Genomic DNA, 21,870 nt, shown 5'->3' with positions numbered 1-21,870 from the left:
TGTTTAACGCTGTTGGAGAATACACATTATTCACTAGTAAGGCAAGTTGAACACACCACCAATAAACTGTAACAGGAGTCAATATGAACCATATTAACATGATTATGTAGATGAAACTGAGCTCACGTATGAAAAAGCCCCATTAACTGTGCTTTCAACAAATATATCTATTACCAGTACTCAAGCTTCCCTATTGCATGAGGAAGTAAACTTCTCTCTGCAGCTGTTTTATGACATAACTGCAACCTGGTCCGGGGATCCTACAGCTGTTCTTTTTCCCATCATAGTCCATCAACTCCACCTGACTTCCTTGCTTTAATTATTTGTTCTAACCTTCCCCTTCCTAGACATCTGTGGGCTGGGTTTCATCCTTCCATCCACTTCTTCCTTTCAAAAATTCTTCTGCCGTGACTGTTTTCACGATAACTCTTGTGAGCTCAAATTTTGAATGAATCATACTTACGTAAATATCTGCCTCTTGTGTCTCTAGAGTCTGGCAACTGTCTTGGCAGCCTTGAGGAACCTGCACTTGCTTCTTTCACTACCTCACACTACCTTTCATTCTTTTGTATTTTGTTACCTTCAGTACTACTACTTTTCTTTGTGTTCTTTGGAGTCTTGAAGTCCTAGGACGGCTTCTAATTTTGTTTTTGGATGGCATTTGCCTTGATGCATTGCAGTTTTATGGAATGATACTTTGTCTGATGCTTTCTCCTATTTGTATCAGAGTAAGAACTGAAAATCCTGCCCATCTTAGGTGGATGATCACAACAAGTCGACATGGACGTCAATTCACCAAAATGCCTGGGGTAGCAGAAGTGACATCACAACACTTTTGACTTGAGGAATCACAGGACCTCTGACACCTTCTCCACACTCAATGCTGTTGCTGGAAGCAACTCTGCACAGCCTTTGGCCAGGCGTCATCACTGAAAATGACTTATTCTACAATTGGATAATAATGGTCCAACACTACATTTGTGTTGAATCTCAATGTAAGATTCTGTTACTCAACTCACCTTGTCTTTTTATTTATATTTCCTCTTTTAAGGCCAATCTTAGAATGTGTTTTTCACCCATACCCCAAAGCTTTATGGTGGAAATACCCTTGGTTAGGGTCTGATTTACTGTGAATAATTGAATATGGTCGGTTACATGGAATTAAAGTAGATCTGTATTCTTTCACAGATGAAAGGCTTGTATCTAGGGATATACAAATTACTCCAAGCCTTAAAGCTCAGATAAATGTACCAAAAATTTGTCGCTAAAAAACTGACTTAGAAGTGATGAACATTCGACTTCAATGTAATTCAGTTCCTGCCCATATAGCGGATCTTCCTCAGATCCTTTTTTTTCCTAATCTACCTGACCTTGGTTGTGTCCCTGCTCTTCCTTTGTGCTTTTCCGATCATTTTTGCTGTAGCTTTCTTGTTGAAAGTAACGTCCTTTCCTCCATCGATCTGCCTGGTGCCTGAACAAAGAATTAGAAGATGGGCAAAGGTCGATGTCCTGGCTCTTAACAAACTGGTAGTTGACAGTAGACCAGCTGTGAAACATGTTTCGACTGCAGATCTTGGTCTTATCCAAAATTGGATTTTACAAGCGGTAGATACTTGTATTCCTCTGTCCAACAAGTGCTCTAACAGACATCTGCCACCAGCCCCCTGGTTAATTGAGTGGCTTAAGAATGAAAAGTCTAAATGTAAAACCCTAGAAAGATGCTGGAGGAAACACTACAATAAGGATGCCAAAGCGGCATGGAAAAAAGCCCTAGGTGAATACTATATTCTTTATAAAGTAGCCCACGCTGCATTTTTCTCACATAAAATCTCCCAAGCCCAAATGTGCTCCAAAATGTTTTTCAAGGTGGTAAAAGAACTACCTGGCTCAGAAACTTAGACTAATCCTATCGTTCTTACTGGCACTAAATGTGAAGATTTCGGAGGAGGAGCTACGCCGCGAACCAAGATGGCCGCATAAGCTCCCGGCTCCACCGTCCTCCGCCGGCGGCACGTCTATCCTGTTGTTCATCCGCTACCCACGCCCTATGCCTGGATGTATGAAGGTTACCTGATGCCAACGGTGCCGTCCCGGACTCCCTACCTTATTCAGCGACGGAGTTATGTCGTGTCCCATTTTCGGCCTACTCCTGGGCTGCCGCCGGGATCTCGATTTCTGAACTGTCCGTGTGGGAACTGATCAACATCGGCTGTGGGACCGAGATTGTGGCCGGTCTTCCGGAGGTGAATAATTCTTTCCACTTTTGACTCGTGATCTCGTTGATGGATGGTGCCGGAGAAGAGACATCGTGACGTGCTGTGATCCTCCTGCACCGTGGCTGGGGGCTGTGTGCCTGACCCTCATTTCCCAGTCCGGGGGCTGACGGGCTGCACCCACGGCCGGTGACTGTGTTGAGCGTGCCAGTTCGGGGCGCCCCTGTTGTTGAGATCGCTTAAATGTGTGCCCGGAGCCCGGCGATGTGGGCTGGAGATTGTGTCCCCCCCCGTCCTTTGGGCCCCGGGATGGAGGGGACGGATAGCGCACACTCATTGAGTTCCGTACTGGCAGCGATTGGGGCGCTCCGCTCACATTCACCATCACATATGTCTCCCTGGCGGCAAAGCTTGATGATGCCTGCTTGCGACCGGCCACGGACGACGCAACACCTGAACAGCAGTTTGTGGTCCAGTCGAGTGATTTGATCCGCCATCTTCAGGTGCCCGAGCGGCAGCCCGACTTCGTTCCTCTGGGAGTCGACCTCACTTCTCCTTTGCCCGCTACAGTGCCTGGTCTTCCCTTCACGTTTCCTATCCGATGGAATATTATCGCTGGAGGTTCTGATCGGCAATGCCGAGTCTCAGGGTCCTGTTCAAGGGAACTGCCATTTTTCTTCGTCCCGGCCCGTCTGTATAGCGGAGGCCGCCATTTTGTGTCCGGACTTTGTTCCACCTTCAGTGACTCGGACTGCCATGATCGCTTTGTCTGCCTCTGGTCGGCTGTGGCTTGGTTGGCGCGTGCTCCGGAACGGATTCGCACTGGACAGGGCTGATTCCGACTTTGAGTTGTTCTTGCTCCTAGCCACTGCTTTGGACCGTCTGAGACGCTTCCACTGATTGCATTTGCTGTGACTTTGGCGATAGATCTCCCCGGAACACTTGCTGCGTTGACTTCTATTGTCCTGGGATTGCTCAGTTCACTTTTGCCGGGATTGCACCGAGTATCTTACCGGGCCTGGGGTGGGGTGGGTGGATTTCTTATTGGTGATTGTCCTCCCCGTGATAATGCTGAATGTTTGCTTTGATTGACGATGATTGTGCCTTGGGGAGGTCACTGCCGGCGAGGGGTACCGGGTGTCCGGGAGCGTGTCTATTTCTCTCCTCCTCCACTTCTTGTACTTTTTCCCTTCTGTGGGGCAGTTCCGGGGCGACAGGCACGCTGTTAGTGGGTTAGGCCGTAACCATTACAGGAGTGCAGGGTGGCGGGTGCGGGGGGGGTTTGTTATTTTAGTTTGTTTTGTTCTATGGTCCCTATCACTCTTTTCCGGCTTTGGGAGGGTTCTTCCTCTTTAGTAGGGTTGGCTGTCTCTTGGTCTTGCACCTTTCTCCTTTTTTGGTATCTTAACATACCTCTGTTTCTCTGTTCTTGGGGGGTGGGCTCTCTGGGGTGATACTTGCTTTCTGTGATATTGCTTATTGTCCAGTCTTACCACCGCTGCTGCCCAGATTACATAGTTGCTGTATTCATAGCCTATCTCCGACTGTAAATGGGGTACGTCCCCCTTGTCTCTTTTGTGCATTTCTCATGTAAGGTGTGATGTCCTTGTTGTTGCAGCCCTACTCGTCTTCTAAAATTTAAAAATGAAAACCTCATATCCTGTGTTGCGAGCCTCACAGCCACGTCTGGTGTACTTTGAAATATCCTGATTGTTGATTGGCCTAAGTTTCTCCTGCTCTCTTGACTGTCTTTGTGGCCGGCCATGATGGTTGTGGGCCTGCGCATGTATCTCCTTTTTTTTTTTTTTAATAAAGGTTTTCACAAAAAAAAATGTGAAGATTTCGCTCTCTACTTTACGGATAAAGTTGAAAAGATACACTCTGCGCTACTAAGTAAAAACTCTCAAAATACTCCATCTGAGACTGAGACTACTCCAAATGCTATGCTGGATCCTGTGTTGACATGGCTCCACAATAATACTACATCCTCCTGCAGAATGGAAACTTGAACCCTCCTAGAACCTGGGTCTTTTAACCATCTTTTGGCAAACATTAAACCTGGTTCCCCCCATGGCTTACTCCCTACTCATGTGCTTAAAAAGCTAGATGCCTCTATACTTTCGATATTAATGGAACTAAATGCCTTCTTGCCGGAGGGGTTCAGTTTCGCTGGAATGGAAACATGCTATAGTGCTCCCTATAGTAAAGAAATCCAATGCTGACCCTGCAGTGCCGTCTAACTTTCGTCCCATCTCGCTGATTTCAGTTATTTCTAAAATTCTGGAAAAGTATGTCAATGGTCAGCTGATTTCCTTTGTTGAGTCTCAGAATTTTCTTCATTCATCGCAATCAGGGTTTAGAGCTGGTTACTCAACTGAACCAACTCTCCTAGGAGTCACTGAAATCTTAAGCTACCGGCTAGATGAGGTTGAAACGGCGGCACTTATCCTGCACTTATCCTGCTGGATCTCAGTGCCACGTTTGACACAGTATCTCACTCTGTCTTGTTGAGAGCCTTGCAGTCCTTGGGCCTGCCCGGTACAGCCTTGCAGTGGCTTGGTTCTTTCCTAATGGACCAAGCTTTTCTGGTCATCTCTGCGTCGGCTAGCTCCAACTGTTATCTGTCCCCTTATGGAGTTCCATAGGGTTGTGTCTTGAGTCCACTGCTGTTTATTGTGTAAGCTCATTCTTTGGCAGATGCTGCTGAAGAGGCTGGTCTGTCCCTTTTTTCCTATGCTGATGACACCCAGATCATCTTTTCTCTTTCCTCTTCTAAGGGGTCGGAACACTTCCGTTCTTCAGTTAGGACTGAGTAAAGTTGCGTCCTAGTTGCAAAACAACCTGCTCAAACTAAACGGGGACAAGACTGAAGGCATGATCTTAGGGAAAAAACATGACATCTGGGAACCTTAACACTGGACCTCTGAATTGGGTGCCTTACCCTTGCCAGTACATTATATGCGCAATTTGGGCTTCATCATGGACGAACATCTATCAATGAAACAACGAATTTGGGTAGCCGGTGATAATTCCAACCCGGCATTAACGGGTTAAATAACCATGGATTGTCGTAGATAGTTCACAGGAAAGTAAAACAACGGGTGGGTACATCCGTCGTTTGTTTGGCAGTCTGAAATGCAGATGCCGATGGGGATAGAATCGTGGTGTCTCTCATCCGTGTTGGAAAAACCAACATGGATGAGAGACACCACAATTCTATCCCACAAACAACGGATGTACCCGCCGGTTATTTTACTTCCCTGTGAACTATCTACGACAATCCATGGTTATTTAACCCGTTAATGCCGGGTTGGAATTATCACCGGCTACCCAAACTCATTACACCTACACCGCCTATAGCCCTGAAGAGTCACGAGCTAACGGCTCGCTTGACGAAACACGTGTCGGCTGGTTGTTTTTTGTCTTGAAATCACCCTTCCAGAACAGGAGGGCCTAATACATCTAAAGAAACTAGCCACATGTGTCGACCTTGTCCCATTAGTTATGATTTGTGCTCCCTATTCTAAGCCAAAAAAACCTGCATGATTAACTCAGTAGTACATGCCCTAGTTACCTCTAGGCTAGACTACGGCAATGTTCTTTATCTGGGCTCTGATAAAGCAATGATCCAGAGACTTCCAGTGGTGCAGAATGCGGCTGCAAGACTGCTGTGTCATGTACCTAAGTCTTCCTCTGTCTCAGGCTTCCTTTGTGACCTCCGCTGGCTGACGGTGGAGAATCGAGTCAAATTCAAAGTCTTGTGCTATACGCTTAAAATTTTAATTGGAGGGGCCCCAAGATATTAGCAAGATCCAGCTCAGCTCTATCAACCCTCAACCCTCTGCGCTCTGCCCAGCAGTCTAGGTTTATTGCACCAAAAGTCAAACTCTCTTGCTTGCTTGGTCGCTCTTTTCTTATTTTAGACCAACCCTGTGGAACTCTCTAGCTGTTCTAATACACGAGGAAACTGTGCATGGGTATTCAGCAAAAATGTGAAGACTTGGTTGTTCAATCTCTAATTCCTTTTCTTTCGTTCATTACCTTTTCTTTCCTACCGGGACGGAGTCGGGAAACCCTTTGGGGTAGCTGTGCGCCCTACAAATTCAATTTAATAATAATAATATTAGGCACTAACGCTGGTACGCTGAAATGTATTGCTGATGGTTTATTAGTCTAATGATGTAAGATTGGTGTGTGACAAGTAGGATGTCACTAAAATGAACCGCTGTATTCTCATCCTGCTTCCGCACGCTTCGCCTGCTCCGAAAGACATTCAGATGGATCCCCACAGAATCCAGTAAGACGTTCACCCATGCATTCATCACCTGTAGACTCAACTACGGCTAAGCACTCAACACCAGCGTCACCCAGAAACAGCTCAGAAAACTACAGAACATTAAAAAAAAAACAGCCAGACTGGTCTGCAACATCCCCCGCCGCAGCCACATCACTCAACACCTTCGACAACTCCACTGGCTCCCAGGCAACAAGAGAATCACCTTCAAGGTCCTCACACATGCCTATAAAGCTCTCAACAATGCAGTACCAGCATATCTGAACCATTTCCTCTCATTCCACATACTAGCCAGACAACTTCACTCCCCCAACTTGCCCTGGCCACCATCTCACGGATTCACAAGACCGGAACCGGAGGAAGATCCTTCCCTGACCTCGCCGCCAAGACCTGGAACTCCCTGCCCCTCCACCTCAGGCAACCCCTGTTGCTGACTCCAATTCAGGAAGGGTCTCAAGACCTGGCTCTTTCACTGAATCTCCATGCCCAGGCGGATCAGCAGTAACCCCCCCACTCAGCGCCTTGATACCCTCACAGGTGAGTAGCTGCGCTACTCCACCGCCTGATTGATTTATTTTCAAGGATTAACCTATAAATATTCATACCCTTTTTCCACTGCTCTGACTATAATGCTGTTAGTGAATAAGACTCAAGTAAGTTGTAATCTGTACCTTATATGTTGGCTATGTTGTTATAGATGGAAAAACATATACAGAAGAGGCTTTTGTACAGCACATATGTTGTACCTTTACTTTGTATTCAATGTGCTCTCAAATGTAATGATAAAAGAGCAGTGAAATAAGGTGTTAGACTTGGCATCCTTTGTGTTGAATCCTCTAACGTTTTGCTTTCTGACCTCCTGTTTTTGACTGTTTTGCTGAACCTTGTTTCACTGCTGAACAGTGCTAAATTGCATGTGCTCTGTATCTAAGACATAATAACTATTGGTTTATCCACGATTGGCATATTTGAGTTACTTATAAGTTCCTAGTACAGTGCACATCATGTGCCCAGGGCCTATAAATCAAATGCTACCTGCGGGCATGCAGCACTTATTGTGCTACCCACATAAGTGGCCCTTTAAACAGGTCTCAGGCTTGCCACTGCAGAGCTTGTATGTGCAGTTTTAAACTGCAATGTTGACCAGGCAGGTTGGCCTACTTGCAAGGTCCACATCTTCTTTTTTATTACATATACGTCACACCTACTGTAGGCCCTAGACAGCCCAAGAGCAGGGTGCAGTATACATAAAAGGTAGGATATGTACTTTTAAGTTTGACATGTCCTGGTAGTGAACTACTCTTAAGTTCATGTTTCATTAATACAAGGCCTATCTTATTCATAGGAAAACATTGGAGCTGCCTCCTAACATTTTATAAGTACAGTTTCCAATTGGTAAAATATAGGAAAACTAAATTTAGTGTCTCCAGAATCACAATTTAAAAATACAACTTATGGTGAAGTTGGTTTTTAAATTCTAGCTCTGAAAATGCCAATTTTAGCAAGTTTGGATTTTCTTATTTAAACGATTTGGGGCTAGATGTAGATAAATTGGGTAATTAGGTAATTTGGATTTACCGATTCATAAATACCGAATTTTACAGATTCTGTATTTATGAATCGGTAAATCCAATGTAGGTAATAATTCGGTAAAAAATACCAAATCGGTAGGATTCGGTATTTACCGATTCGGTATTTGCCGTTGATTCCTTTTGACCTGTAGTTCCATAGGAATGAATGTCAATTACCGAATCGGTAATTACAGATTCGGTAAATACCGAAAAATTCAAGGGTGGCAGGGTGTCCTTTTAACACCCTGTTGCACCCCTGATTAGGGCTTGTGTGTCATGTGGGCATGTATGTGTGCCACATGGCACAGGTGTACATGCACAGATTTGCACATACACAGGTATTCGTTATTTACCACCAACTAATAGTTGGTTGTAAATAACGAATCCTTAAAGCCCTGTGGTATTTTCACTGATTCAGTAATTTTACCAAATCAGTAAATTTACCGATTCGGTAAATTTACCGATTCTGTCAAATTACTGAATCTGTATTTTGAGATGCCCTACATGTCAGTATCCAAATACCGGTCGGTAACGGCCGAAAAACGGTATTTTAGTCCGTTACCGACCGGTATTTGGATACCTACATCTGGCCCTTGGTGCTTTCTGACTTACTCTGGAATACACATCTGGGCTGGGTGACAGCAAGTTTACTGCATTAAATCTAGGCAGCCACACACAAAGGAAGGGTTAGTGTGACTGCCTAGTCATCTGCATATTGATGGACTGCCTGAGCAGGAGGAGCTGACACTCTGCACTTGAAAGGATGGTATCCTGTCCTCACACAAAGAATGAGTCCTGGAGTGAGTGAGTCTAGGGCAAGGCAGGAAAGGGCTGGGCCTTGCGCACTACAAACACCTTTATTTCAAGTCTTCCTACGTAAAAGGCCAAAATGGGTATACGTCCTGTGCCTCTGACCCCACCAACTCAGAACACTGCTGTAACTAAGGACACTCTGCCAGGAAGAAGAGGAAGAAGAGCTGATGTGCTGTAGGAGGAACTACTGCTTTGCTAAATGCTTTGTTGTGTTGGCCTGCTGATTGATGTGCTGTAGAGGTGACTGCCACTTTGCTACCCGCTCTGCTGTATTGATCTGCTGCCTGCTGCATCTTGCCTGAAAGTGAGATGGAATGGGCTTGCTCTCTACATCCTAAAAACATATGTTTCTCCAAGGGCTTGTTGACTTGGCTCCTGTTGCTGAAGTCCCAGGGATATCAAAGACTTCACCTTTCATCTTTGTTCCACACTTTGACATTACTTGCTGTAAGTCTTGTTCTGTCAAGTGGTCTATTCAGCCCAGGGCCCTTGCATGTGAGTTTAAAGTGCTGCATCTGCCAGAACCTACACTTCAACATCTGTGACGATCAGACACCGATGAATCTCATGCCACGACATCGGGAACGACACTTCAACGCTGCTGCGAGGTCTAGACCCGGGGTATTGTCCTCGCGTTACAGACTCGATGCTTCATCCACTGATCTGACACATCACCACTATTGCATTTTGTATTTGCTCAGCGGATCCCACATGTCCCTGTAAGTGACTTGCAATCCGTTGCGGGGGGCCTGACTCTTGACTTTGTCCTGGCCCAGCGCGACCTATAACAGTCCGGTATGTTGTAGGCATACTTACACGTCCACCGATCTTCCTCCATACTGCTTCGGTTGCGGACATACATTCAGAATCAACAAGTCATTAGATACCAGACAGGAATATAGTATGTTCCTACTCAACTGTAGGTCTTTGCCAAAACACAGGACAGAAATCGCTCTCCTGTTAGAAGAACGCAAGCCCGATGCAGTCTTCCTGACAGAAACTTGGCTCACACCCTATTCTGAGCCACACATAGTCACAGCCCTGCCCCCCGGTTTTCAAATTAATAGATTGGACCGAACGGAGGGGAAAGGGGGAGGTCTGGCAATCATACTCCAAGATCAGTATCGCTGCCGCACCACTCCCGAATCAATCCCAGAGTGTGAGAGTCTAGCATTTAGTATAGACTTCTCTCCTAACAGCTCCTTTTCTGGCACTCTGGTCTATCGTCCTCCAGGTCCACCTAAACAATTTCACAGATCACTCCCCACCATTTTAGTCGAACAAATTACAGTCACCTCTAACTTTACACTACTAGGTGACCTCAACCTACACTTTGACACCACCCTAGATCATATTGCTATGGAACTGGTGGATGACCTAGCGGCATTACAATTAGATCAGCGGGTCACAGCCCCCACACACTCCAAAGGTCATCTATTGGACCCTGTTTTTAGCAATTGTACAGAGCTAGTAGTTGGGCAACCAATCGGTCTCCCCTGGACCGGCCATTCTCTTATCCCTTTTACCTGGCCCACCTGCAAATTTACACCTCCTATACCTCTAGTTAAGAACATGAGGAACTGGGCCAGATTACCCATCGAGTCCTGGATTCACAATCTAGAAGCTACCTGCCCGTTTTACAACGCAGACCCTAGCGTAGCACACCAGGAATACGAAGACTGGATTATAAAATCTCTCGAAACCTCCCTTCCACTTCGCAAGATTACACCTAAAAGGGCACATAAATCGGCCCCCTGGTTCTCAGACACCCTCAGAGACAAAAAACGTCTCTGTAGGAAATTAGAGAAATCGTGGCGCCTGGACTATTTACCAGAAAAAAAGTTTCAATATAGAGAAGCAATTAAGGCCTACAAAGGCGAGATAATGGTCGCTCAATCAGCTCACTTCGCCGATAAAATCATGGCAGCTAAATCTAAACCCAAAGAAATTTTCCACTTAGTGAAAAAATTAACCAAAGTGGCTAGCTCAACCGCACCTCCTCCTAAGACTCGAGCCCAATGTAATGATCTAGCAGAATTTTTTTATAAAAAAGTTACTCAGATCTACTCCACGTTCCCAACGGCTGTCACAGATCTAAGAGTACATGACCAGGTGCCACTGAGACAGGCCCCCCCGGACCGGGTATTACTAGATCAATTCCGCTTTCTAGATCTTGAAGCTCTTGACCAGCTATCCCACCAAGTAAAATCAGGATCCCCACGTGACCCAGCTCCACCAGAGGCCATGAAATAAGGATGAGCCAGGCTACCCTGCCTGTAATACTGAACCTATTAAACGCTTCCATCTCATCCTGCACCGTGCCCATTGCATGGAAGAAAGCCATGGTCCGGGCTCTGCTTAAGAAACCAAATCTCGACCCAGAGGATCCTAGCAGCTACCGCCCAATTTCGCTTCTCCCTTGGGTTAGCAAAATTCTCAAGAAGCACATCAATGTCTATCTGATGAAGTTCCTTGAGAATAATTTGCTACTGGATGCCACCCAGACAGGTTTCAGACCCAGGCATGGAACCAAAACCGCCTTACTGGCGGTCACCGAAGAAACACCAAAGGATTCTGGATCAAGGAGGATCAGTGGCAGTGGTCCTCCTTGACCTAAGTGCTGCCACCCTGTTGAACCACCTATTTAACATTGGAGTAACAGGCAATGCACTTAGATGGCTCGAATCATTTCTGAGTAATAGATCGTTCCAAATTTTTGACGGGGATACGGTGTCTGCCAGCAGATCACTGAGCTGTGGGGTGCCGCAGAGCTCCTCCTTAAGCCCTGCGCTATTTAACATTTACATGAAGCCACTGGCGGAGGTCGTCCAGCCGTATGGTATTAAGATCATTTCATATGCTGACGACACTCAGCTAGTGGTTTCCCCGGCGCAGGAAGGCAACAGACCTCCTTCATCAGGTCTTATGAAATGCCTGGAGGAAATCAAGGAATGGATGACAACGTCCTCCCTAAAGCACAATGGGGATAAAACAGAGCTGATGCTCCTAGGACCAACATCTCCAGTATCATTCAATTCCCTCTGGCCCCCATGCATGGGCACTCCCCCAACACCTAAAGATAACATAAAGAGCTTAGGGGTATGGCTTGATAAGACCGTTTACTTCAACACCCGGGCCATCAAACTGTCTGCGACCTGTTTTGGCCTCCTAAGAATGTTGAGGAAAGTTCTCCCGCTTCTACCGATGGAGGCCAAGCAGGTTTCAGTTCAGGGTTTGATCCAGTCCCGGCTGGATTTTAGCAATGTCCTCTACCTTGGTGCCCCGGAATTCACACTGCGAAAGCTCCAGGTAGACCAGAATTGCGCAGCTCGCACCCTGCTGCAGCTGCCTCGCAGACAATCAGTCAAGTCCGGACTTAGCAAGCTGCATTGGCTACCGGTTCGACAGAGAGTTGCCTTCAAGGCAATGTGCATCTCTCATCAGGCTTTCTGGCAGACGGGACCAGCAATTAGCCGCAATCTAATAGCTCACTATCACCCGACCAGAAATTTCCGCTCCACCCAGGCTTTTTTAGCCTCAATACCCAAAGTAAAAAGAGCGAGAGCTGGTGGCAGGATGTTTGCACTAAACGCTGCCAAGTTGTGGAACTCTCTCCCTCTTCAACTTCGGTCCAATCCCAATCTGCTGTCATTCTGGAAACAATTAACAACCTTCCTGTTCACTACCCCCTGTTAATTCTTTTGGCTGATCCCTTTTGAGTGTTCTGTTACTACTAGCCTACACTAGCGCTTGGACGCCCCTGGGCAGCAATCGCGCTCTATAAATTCACTTTTCATTTCATTTCATTTCATTTCATAGTAACCCCAAAGCACTATTTTGCTTCCAAGCGCTATTTTTCACTTACCCTTTAAAAATTAATCTCTTGACTTCTACTAATTGGAATTTTGAGCTCTGGTCTTGGTTTGTTCAGAATATAATAATCATTTTTTGTAAACTGGTGTGGAGTCGTGCTGTGGTGTTTTCACTGTGTTACTTTGTGTTTTATGCTTAAATACTTAACACATTGTCTCTTTAGATTAGCCTTACTGCTCTGTGCCAAGCTACCAGAGGGTGAGCACAGGTGATCTTTTAGTGTCTACCTCACTTACCCTGACTAGGCTTGTGGTTCCTGCTGGGGCCGGGTGTACACTATGGCACTAAACACTTAAAGAGGGGGGGACGGGGAACGATTTAAGGAGTATGTCCAGTATCAATGCTCCCAAGGACGTATCTGTACTCACTGGTTGGTGACTGTTCCTATTGGAGAGAGCTGTAACCAATTTGGTTGCAAGAAACAAATATAAGTGGATGGTCTCTAAGCGTGTTTATGGTCTAATGAAGATCGGGAATTTCTCCTTTGGAAAGTAGTGCCCTCACACACTCTTGTGAGTGTAATGCTTCATCATCGGGCGTTGCTCCTCGTGGGGGTTCTGATGCTGTCCTCCACAGGCCCGCGAGAGGGCTCTTTATCGGAGATCTTTTAGGAGACGCCGCAGTTGTGCATGTGGGTGTGTGGGCCTAAAAGAGAGGTGTGGTGCTTGTGTCTTAAAAATACCTCACTGGTACCTTAAAATGAATTTTATTTGTAGTTCCGTGGGGTATGGATAAAAAGTAAGTGTGTGGGAGACTAGGGCACCTCTTGTAAACAAATGAGGTAGAGGTCGAGGTATTGCTCTTCTGCTCTCAGACTCTTGCCTGTTAGTGAGAGTGAAGCCTGGTCGACATGTTTCAAGCTGTGGAAGGGGTCCCTAGTGGTTCCCAGTGCGCTTTGTCAGGACCTTGTGGTGTGATAAAGTGCATAAAAAAGGTTAAAAAATAGGAGCAGGAAACTAAACCTGTATAGTCCTATGGTACCTCAATTAAGGCTCTGCTTGAGTTATAGTACTCAGGGGAACACCTCAGTTGCAGTGTTCCTGTTAATTACCCCTTCGAATTAGTCAGAGTGCCTCTAAGGCGGGCCCCAGAAGTTCTAAGGAGGGGCCTAGATGCACCCCTTTGGAGTGCCTATTATGCCTACATTACCGCTTGGAAAAGGCTGGCACTATGGCAACCAGATATTTGATTTTTAAGATAATGCAATCGGGTAATATCACTTTATTTGGTCCGCGGGGGAAGCTGAAATTGATCCCTTATTTACTAGTCTCATATTGTGTAACTCAGTGAATGAAACTCAGTGAATGAAGTCAACGCTGCTATTTGTCTGGAGAGTGGACTGGCAGTCACTGACAACATGTGACTGCACATCAGGCTGCGTCTACCTTCACCACCCATTGTGGCCCTGCCCACTGAAAACAAGTGTTGTAGACAGAGGGGTCCCCAACTGATATGGAGTAGGTAAAGAAACAAGGAAATGCAAGAAATTTTTTAAGAGACTCAAAAAAGAAAGAGAATCAGAAATGTTTTAGAAATGCAGTGTTTTATTCACAGTGCATTCATGTCATCATAGTTGAGTTGCTTTTTTAAAACGCCAAAGTATATAGGTATTTATCATTTGTTCATGTGCCCAAAGAAAGAAAAGGGAAAAGGGGGGCGAAGTGAAGTTAACAAAAGGGTGTGTTTCTTTACCTACTCCATTTCATTTGGGGACCCCTCTGTCTACAACAATTGATCGCCCAGGTCCCTTTGACTATTTGGGTTCAAGCCTGTTGTTTGCAATACACTGAAAACAAGTGTCTGCTAGTGCACATGTACTGCATGGAACAACTTTCCAACCTCCGAGCACCACATATTTAAATTGTTGTTTTTTATTTTTAAGCCATGAAAATCAAACTTGAATCTATATCCTGTCCGTCATAACTAATATGATTGGCTGGGAGTCCGAGATTGCACACAAAAAGGTGAAAGCTGAAATAGATAGCCTAGGGATTGCAGTTGCGAACCTTGGTGGACTCCAATTTATGTCCACAGTCACCCTCATGAAACATAAGAGGTGAGGTAGTCATGGCAGAGCTGTTTTAATGTAATGGGGTAGGGTGGGAAAGAGGATGAAGTGAAGAGCATAAGGGGTTAAAGATGTAGTAAGGAGGTGTAGGTGGGGGATAGAGAGTGGGGAGGGGTAGCAGCGTGCAGGAGTAGCATAAGCAAGAGTTCAGGTAGAGGCTTTGAGCAGGGTTGTTGGTAATAAAGAGTTGTAGGCGGGGTGAGAATGAGTGATGGCAGACTTGGAGGATAGAATGGTTAGCTTTGATTGGGTTGAGTGTAGGGTGAATATGGATTTCCTGGGGTGCACAGTAGTGTTGGTCAAAGGATGGAGAGAAGAGTATCTTGTGAACTTAGATGCATGTTTGCTGGTATTGGGGATGAGGATACATCTAGAAGGATTGATGTAGTAAGTTGGAGAGGTGTGCACTGCTGAATTGGATCTGGGAAGAGAAGGTGGTTACACCCAAGGTTAACCATCTCACCTTTCAAGGGAAAGAGGGGTTCTACCTGAGAAGGACTAGTCTTTACCTGTTGTAAAGGAGAGGGCTTTCCTGTTGTGAAGGAGTTGAATTGTGGTGCGGTGTACTCTCACAACCATGACCTAGTGCCATTGTACCAGATGCCCACAGCACAGCACCACCTGCGACTCCCTGCCCCAACTGCCGCTGCTAAGGAAGTTCGAGGCCCTCCAACACCTGCAGGCTACCACCTGTGACTCATCCCTGGTGGCCAGTGGTAGGCCGTAGGTAGGTTTGTTCATCCTCCGCTTTCTTGCTTTTATTGAATTGCCTGTATTTTCATTATTGTGTCTGTGACTGCTGTTGCCTGTCTTCCCCCGCTGCCTGTATGTGGTCTGTGCCCATTTTTCTTCCCTCTGTTCCCCTCGCTGTCCCTGTGCACTCTCTGCCCGCTCTTTCCTTCTGTACCCATCGCTGCCCCGTGTCCCTGCCCGGTTTTCCCTTCTGTTCCCCTTGCTGCACCCCTGCCTCACTGCCCATTCTGCCTTCTGTTCTTAGCTGCCCCTGTATTTCTGTATTCTATATTTTGCCTCTGTGCCACCCGTTTTTCCGGTATTTCTGTTCCCTTTTTGCCTTCTGTGCCACTCGCTTTTCCCTCGTTTTAATGCCCCTTTTGCCTATTGTTCCACTTGTTTTTTGTGCCCGTCTGCCACTCATTTTGGCCACGTTTTTGTGCCTCTTTTGCCTTCTGTTCCACTTGTTTTTTGTACCCTTCTGCCCTCTGTTCCACTCGTTTTTTGTGCCCTTCTGCCCTCTGTGCCACTTGTTTTTCCCTCATTTTTGTGCCCTTCTGCCTTCTGTTCCAATCGTTTTTTGTGCCTTTCTGCCCTCTGTTCCAGTCGTTTTTTTACCCTTCTGCCCTCTGTGACATTCGTTTTTCCCTTGTTTTTGTGCCCCTTTTGCCTTCTGTTCCACTTGTTTTTTTGTGCCCTTCTGCCCTCTGTTCCACTTGTTTTTTGTGCCATTCTGCCCTCTGTGCCACTCGTTTTCCCTCGTTTTTGTGCCCCTTTTGCCTTCTGTTCCACTCGTTTTTTATGCCCTTCTGCCCTCTGTTCCACTCGTTTTTTTGTGCCCTTCTGCCCTCTGTGCGACTCATTTTTCCCTCATTTCTGTGCCCCTTTTTCCTTCTGGTACCTTTGTTGTCCCTCACCGCCCTTGCCGCTGCGTCCCCTGCAGCCCTGCTCCCCTGACTGCCCACTGCCCATTCGCTGCCCCTGTCTCCAGCCTCCCAGCTGCTCCTCCCTCCCACCTCCCCATATATGTCGGCTTCTGCGTGGTCGCGCCGCTGGCGCACCGAAGGTGCCCCTTAGGCAAGCCCGTCTGTGCCTGGACCGCACCCACCCCCAGAACCCCTGGCCCCCGCACCCGCCACGAAGACCAACATCAGCACTCTGCACCCTCTCAACTCTGGACAGAGCCACACCTGCTTCAAGGCCGCCCCAAAACGCACACACGGCCCCTTCACCTGCCTGAACTGCAGCTACACCAGCCTCAGAACCGACGAACCACCCGCCAAGAAAGACCCCAACCACCTCCGATGCATACTACTGAACACCCGCTCCACACACAAGCATGCCTTTGAGCTCTGGGACCTGCTCGACACAACATCCCTGGACGTCGCCTTCCTGACAGAGAACTGGTTTAACGACTCCTCCACACCTGACATCGCCATTGCCATCCCAGACGGCTACAAGAGCACCCACAGAGTCGGAGGAGGAATCGCCATTGTCCACAAGAACAGCATCAGGGTCTCGACTAGCACAACAACACGCTCAGCACCGCCGAACACATGCATTTTCCGATCCATTTAGACCCTAACTCCACCCTCAGAGGCAGCCTCGTCTACTGACTCCCCCGGACCCCGCCCCCAGTTCAGCGAACTCCATCACCGACTTGCTCAGCACGCCCGCCATGACCTCCATCCAATACATCCTCCTCGGAGACCTGAACTTTCACCTTGAGAACAAAAACGACAACAACTCCACAACCCTGATCAATAACCATGCCAACCTCAGACTGAAGCAACTCATCACAAAGCCCACCCACTCCGCCGGCCACACGCTCTACCCCGTCTTCTCCTCAAGCCTGCATGTCTCCGTCAGCCACACCACTGAACTCCCCTGGACCGACCACCGCTGCATCCACTTCACCTTCCAGACACCTACCACACACCACCACACCCAACAGATCCCCCGCCGCTGCTGGAGCAAAATCACCAAAGACCAACTACACGCAAACCTCGCTCTCAGCCCACCCACCGAACGCTCCACCACCGACGACGCTGCCCACAGCCTCAGACGCTGGATCGAGGACTGTGCCAACACCCTCGTCCCACTTAAGAACCCCCTCCCCACAGAGACACCAGCAAAAGAGGGCCAGCAGGTTCACCCCAGACCTCCTAGCCTCCAGGCAAGACTGCAGGAAACTAGAGAAGAAATGGCACAGTGAACAAACTCCGGACAGCCACTCAGCACACAAGGACACCATCCGCAACCACCACCACCTCATCAGGGTGGCCAAGAGGACCTCCTTCAAAGACCGCCTCCAAAACAACGCACACAATAGCAGGGAGCTCTTCAACATCGTGAAGGAACTCTTCAACCCCAGCTCCTACACCAACGACATCCCGCCTTCGCAAGCCCTGTGCGACTCCCTCGCCACCTTCTTCCACAGCAAGAAAGCAGACATCCATGACAGCTTCAACACCCAGACAGCGCCAACAGACAGCAACACAACAGACCCTCCACACACCATCGACCACGACCCCCTGCTAGCTTGGGCCAGCGTGAGCATCGATGACACCATCAAGACCATGCGCACAATCCACTCCGGCTCTCCGTCAGACCCAGTCCCGCACCACGTCTTCAACAGAGCAAGCAGCTGCATCGCACCCCACCTGCGCAACATCATCAATCTCTCCCTCGAGATCGCGACCTTCCCAGAAATCTGGAAACACGCCAAGATCAACGCCATACTCAAAAAACCTAAGGCAGACCCAAGAGACCTCAAGAACTTCCGGCCCATCTCTCAGCTCGCCAAAGTCATCTAGAAAACCGTCAACAGTCAGCTAACCCAACACCTCGATGAAAACAGAATCCTGGACCCTTCCCAGTCAGGGTTCCGCAGCAACCACAGCACCGAGACTGCCCTCATTGCCGCCATCGACGACATCAGGACCCTGCAGGACAACGGCGAGACCGCAACACTCATCCTCCTAACCTCTCTGCCGCCTTCGACACCATATGCTACCGCACACTACGTGTACGCCTCCACGCCGCAGGGATCCGAGACAATGCTCTGGATTGGACCACCTACTTCCTCTCCGGCAGAACCCAGAGCGTCTGCCTCCCCCCATTCCATTCCAAAACCTCTGAGATCATCTGTGGCATACCCCAGGGATTCTTCCTCAGCCCGAGGCTGTTCAACATTTACAAGGCCCGCTCGCACACGTAGCCTGACACCCTGAGCTCAACATAATCTCCTAAACCAACGACACTCAGCTGATCCTCTCCCTCACCAAGGACCCCATCACCGCCAAAGCCAACCTCCAAGAAGGAATGAAGGCCGTCGCCGACTGGATGAAGACCAGCCATCTGAAGCTGAACTCGGACAAGACGGAGGTCCTCATCCTTGACTCCAACCCTTCAGCCTGGTATGACTCCTGGTGGCCAACGGCACTGGGGTCAGCCCCGACACCCACCGACCACGCACGCAACCTGGGAATCATCCTCGACTCAACGCTCTCAATGACCAAGCAAGACAACGCCAACTCCTCCTCCTGTTTCAACACCCTCTGCATGCTCTGCAAGATCTACAGGTGGATCCCGACAGATACAAGAAAGACAGTCACCCAGCCCTTCATCAGCAGCAGACTCGACTACGGAAACTCCCCCTATGCAGGAGCCCCAACCACGCTCATCAAACGCATCCAAAACGCCTTTGCACGACTGATCCTTAACGTACCATGCCACGGCCACATCACCCCCCACCTGAGAAACCTGCACTGGCTCCCCGTCAACAAGAGGATATCCTTCAAGCTCCTCACCCACACAACCAAGGCACTCCACAAGACTGTGCCAAGCCTAACTCAATGGACACTTCTCCTTCTACATCCCCAACCGCCAGCTCTCACTCGCCACCGTTCAGCGCATCCGAAGAACAACCACCGGTGGGAGATCCTTCTCCCACCTCACCGCCAAGACATGGAACACCATCCCACTGAGCCTACGACAGACCCAAGACCTGCACACCTTCAGGAGGACACTCAAGACCTGGCAGTTCGATCAGTAGCGCCCCCCCAGCGCCTTGAGACCCTCACGCATATGTAGTGCGCTTTACAAATGATTGATTGATGCTCTTCTGATATGTACGCCCTAGGTGTGCTAGACATCAGACTGCTTTAAAAACAATCATTTCTCCTAGAGTACAGAACCAATTAGAATATTTAGCATTTAAAGGGTTCTGCGATTCTCCCTGTGTCCCAACCTCCATTTGTTGTTCTCTTTATCTTGGTGGTACCGCCTTCTACCAGTAGGAGGCATCTCAAAGAGGAATATACCTGGGCAAGTCTCCCTCTTATTAAAGCTCGGCTGTGTAAACAACACATGCTGGCCTGTCCAGATCTGGGCTGTGATGTGTGGGCAGGTCTTTTCAGAGTCTGCAGGAGCTGCAGGTTCACCCCTATACCTCCCAGGACCCAAGTGAGTTATGGTTTATAGGAAAAACAAAGGATTATTGGCTGTTCCAACCCCAAGTACTTGTCACATGTACATAGTGGAAAGCAGGTGAGTTGGTGTTATGACATAACCCTGCATATAGGCGCACTCTGAAGGGGGGTGCATAGGGGAAGTAATTCATGGAGTATATTAAAAGTGGGCACCTTGTCAGTAATAGTGCTTTGCACCGTGCCTCCTTTTTATTGCTCAGAATGGAATGAGAAAGGGACGGAAAAGGTACTTAAGAGCTAGCATGTGCAGAACAGACCATGGGGAGCCGCTGCAGTCCTCCACATGGGGGTAACAGAGGCCTCTGCAGTGCGGGGAGGGGCATCTCTTCAGAAGCTCTCTAACCCTTCAGGTGCCTCATTTAGCCCAAGGCTAATGAATATCTGTGAGATGTGGAGAATTAAGGGCCGGCTACACATTTGTTTTGTGTGTAGGGGCATTATTTTTAGTTACATCACTGAATGGCATGAAGGTCCCATGCTCTTGGTTTCCAGAGCTTGTATTGAGACATGAATAAGATGCACAAGGTGCTAAGCTGACTGTTGAAAGCCTTACGGGGCATGGCATGAGGTTACTAAGAATCTGGTTCAGGAAACGATGTGTAAAGTGCTTGGCCTGCTTTCTCTTCTCTGGGATTATAGACTGAACTTCAAAGTAAGTGAGTACCTTGGATTGCAGTAGCGAGGTATAATCTGTATGTGGCATGGTATGAATAAGAGATTCTTTACTCTCTCCACTTCCTTGGAGTGGAACATGGAATTAAACACCACCCACATTAAATATGAAGTGTAATGTCCTCTTGAGTATAGTAGAGATCAGTATATCTTCCTCTATGTGTCATTCAGGGCGTGTTATCCTAATGCCCCACAAAGCCTCCCAGTGCAGGATTCCCCTTAGCGCAGTAAAGGGTATACAACGGTTACCACGCATGTGTTACAACGCGGTACCGTTACCACGCTACTTTAACCACGCAAGTCGTTACAACGACATGCGCTGGGGGGCGCTCCAGGATAGTAAATACTTTAATTTACTATCCAACTCCTTTCCCTAGAGTCCACGGGGACTGGAGTTGGAATAGTAAATTAAATAATTTACTATCCAGCGCCCCTCCACGCAAGTCGTTGTAACGACTTGCGTGGTAAAAGTAGCGTGGTAACGGTACACGTTGTAAAAGTACGCGTGGTACCGTCATACATCCGCAGTAAAGTGCATACTTTTACACCTTATGTTTCAAACGCAAAATCCTCCCATGGGATTTCAATGCAGCCCACACCCCACCTTGCCCTTTCTCTGCTTAATTATTGTTGAAGTCTAACCCCTTGCAGTGCCTAGACAACAGCAGGCACGTTCTTGGGGTGTATCATCAGTGGAGAATAAAGGAAAGGCAGCCCAGTGGGGTTCTAGGTCTTCAGTACCTTTTGTTGGAAGTGTGATTTTCAAAGAAGATGAAAGTCAATCAATTATTCAATGGTTGGTAAAGCGAATTACTGACCCAGAAGGGTCTCAAGGCTCTGAGGGAGGGGATGTGGGGATGGGTAGCTCCCGGAAGTTCACTGTGATACGTCGAAGAGCCATACTTGGAGAGTGTAGGTGTCTGACAGAGGTGGAGAGGGAAGGTGGTCCATGCCTTGGCCGCGAGGAAGTAAAAGAAATTACCTCCTGTTCTTGTTTTTTTGATGCGCGGCACCATAGCAAGGGGGAAAGGCAAGAATGTGGAAAGAAAGTATGTTTTGGAAGATGTGCAGCAGCGAGATGTCAGAATCAGCTGTGCAATGAGGTGGTGCAATCACAAATACCACCCAGGAGATTACTATG

At 47.8% G+C, this 21,870-nt stretch overlaps 1 protein-coding gene across 1 annotated transcript in view; it reads right to left on the bottom strand.

The window, feature by feature from the left end:
• LOC147701272 (IgGFc-binding protein-like) overlaps positions 1 to 21,870 on the bottom strand; it is a 901,303-nt gene that overhangs the window by 389,276 nt on the left and 490,157 nt on the right. The window lies entirely within an intron of this gene.

Source organism: Lissotriton vulgaris, chromosome 7, assembly GCF_964263255.1.
Source record: "Lissotriton vulgaris chromosome 7, aLisVul1.2, whole genome shotgun sequence".
In the NCBI taxonomy this organism is placed as follows: Eukaryota; Metazoa; Chordata; class Amphibia; order Caudata; family Salamandridae; genus Lissotriton; species Lissotriton vulgaris.
Note: the sequence above shows the minus strand (reverse complement) of the source record. Positions and strands in the feature narration are given on the sequence as shown.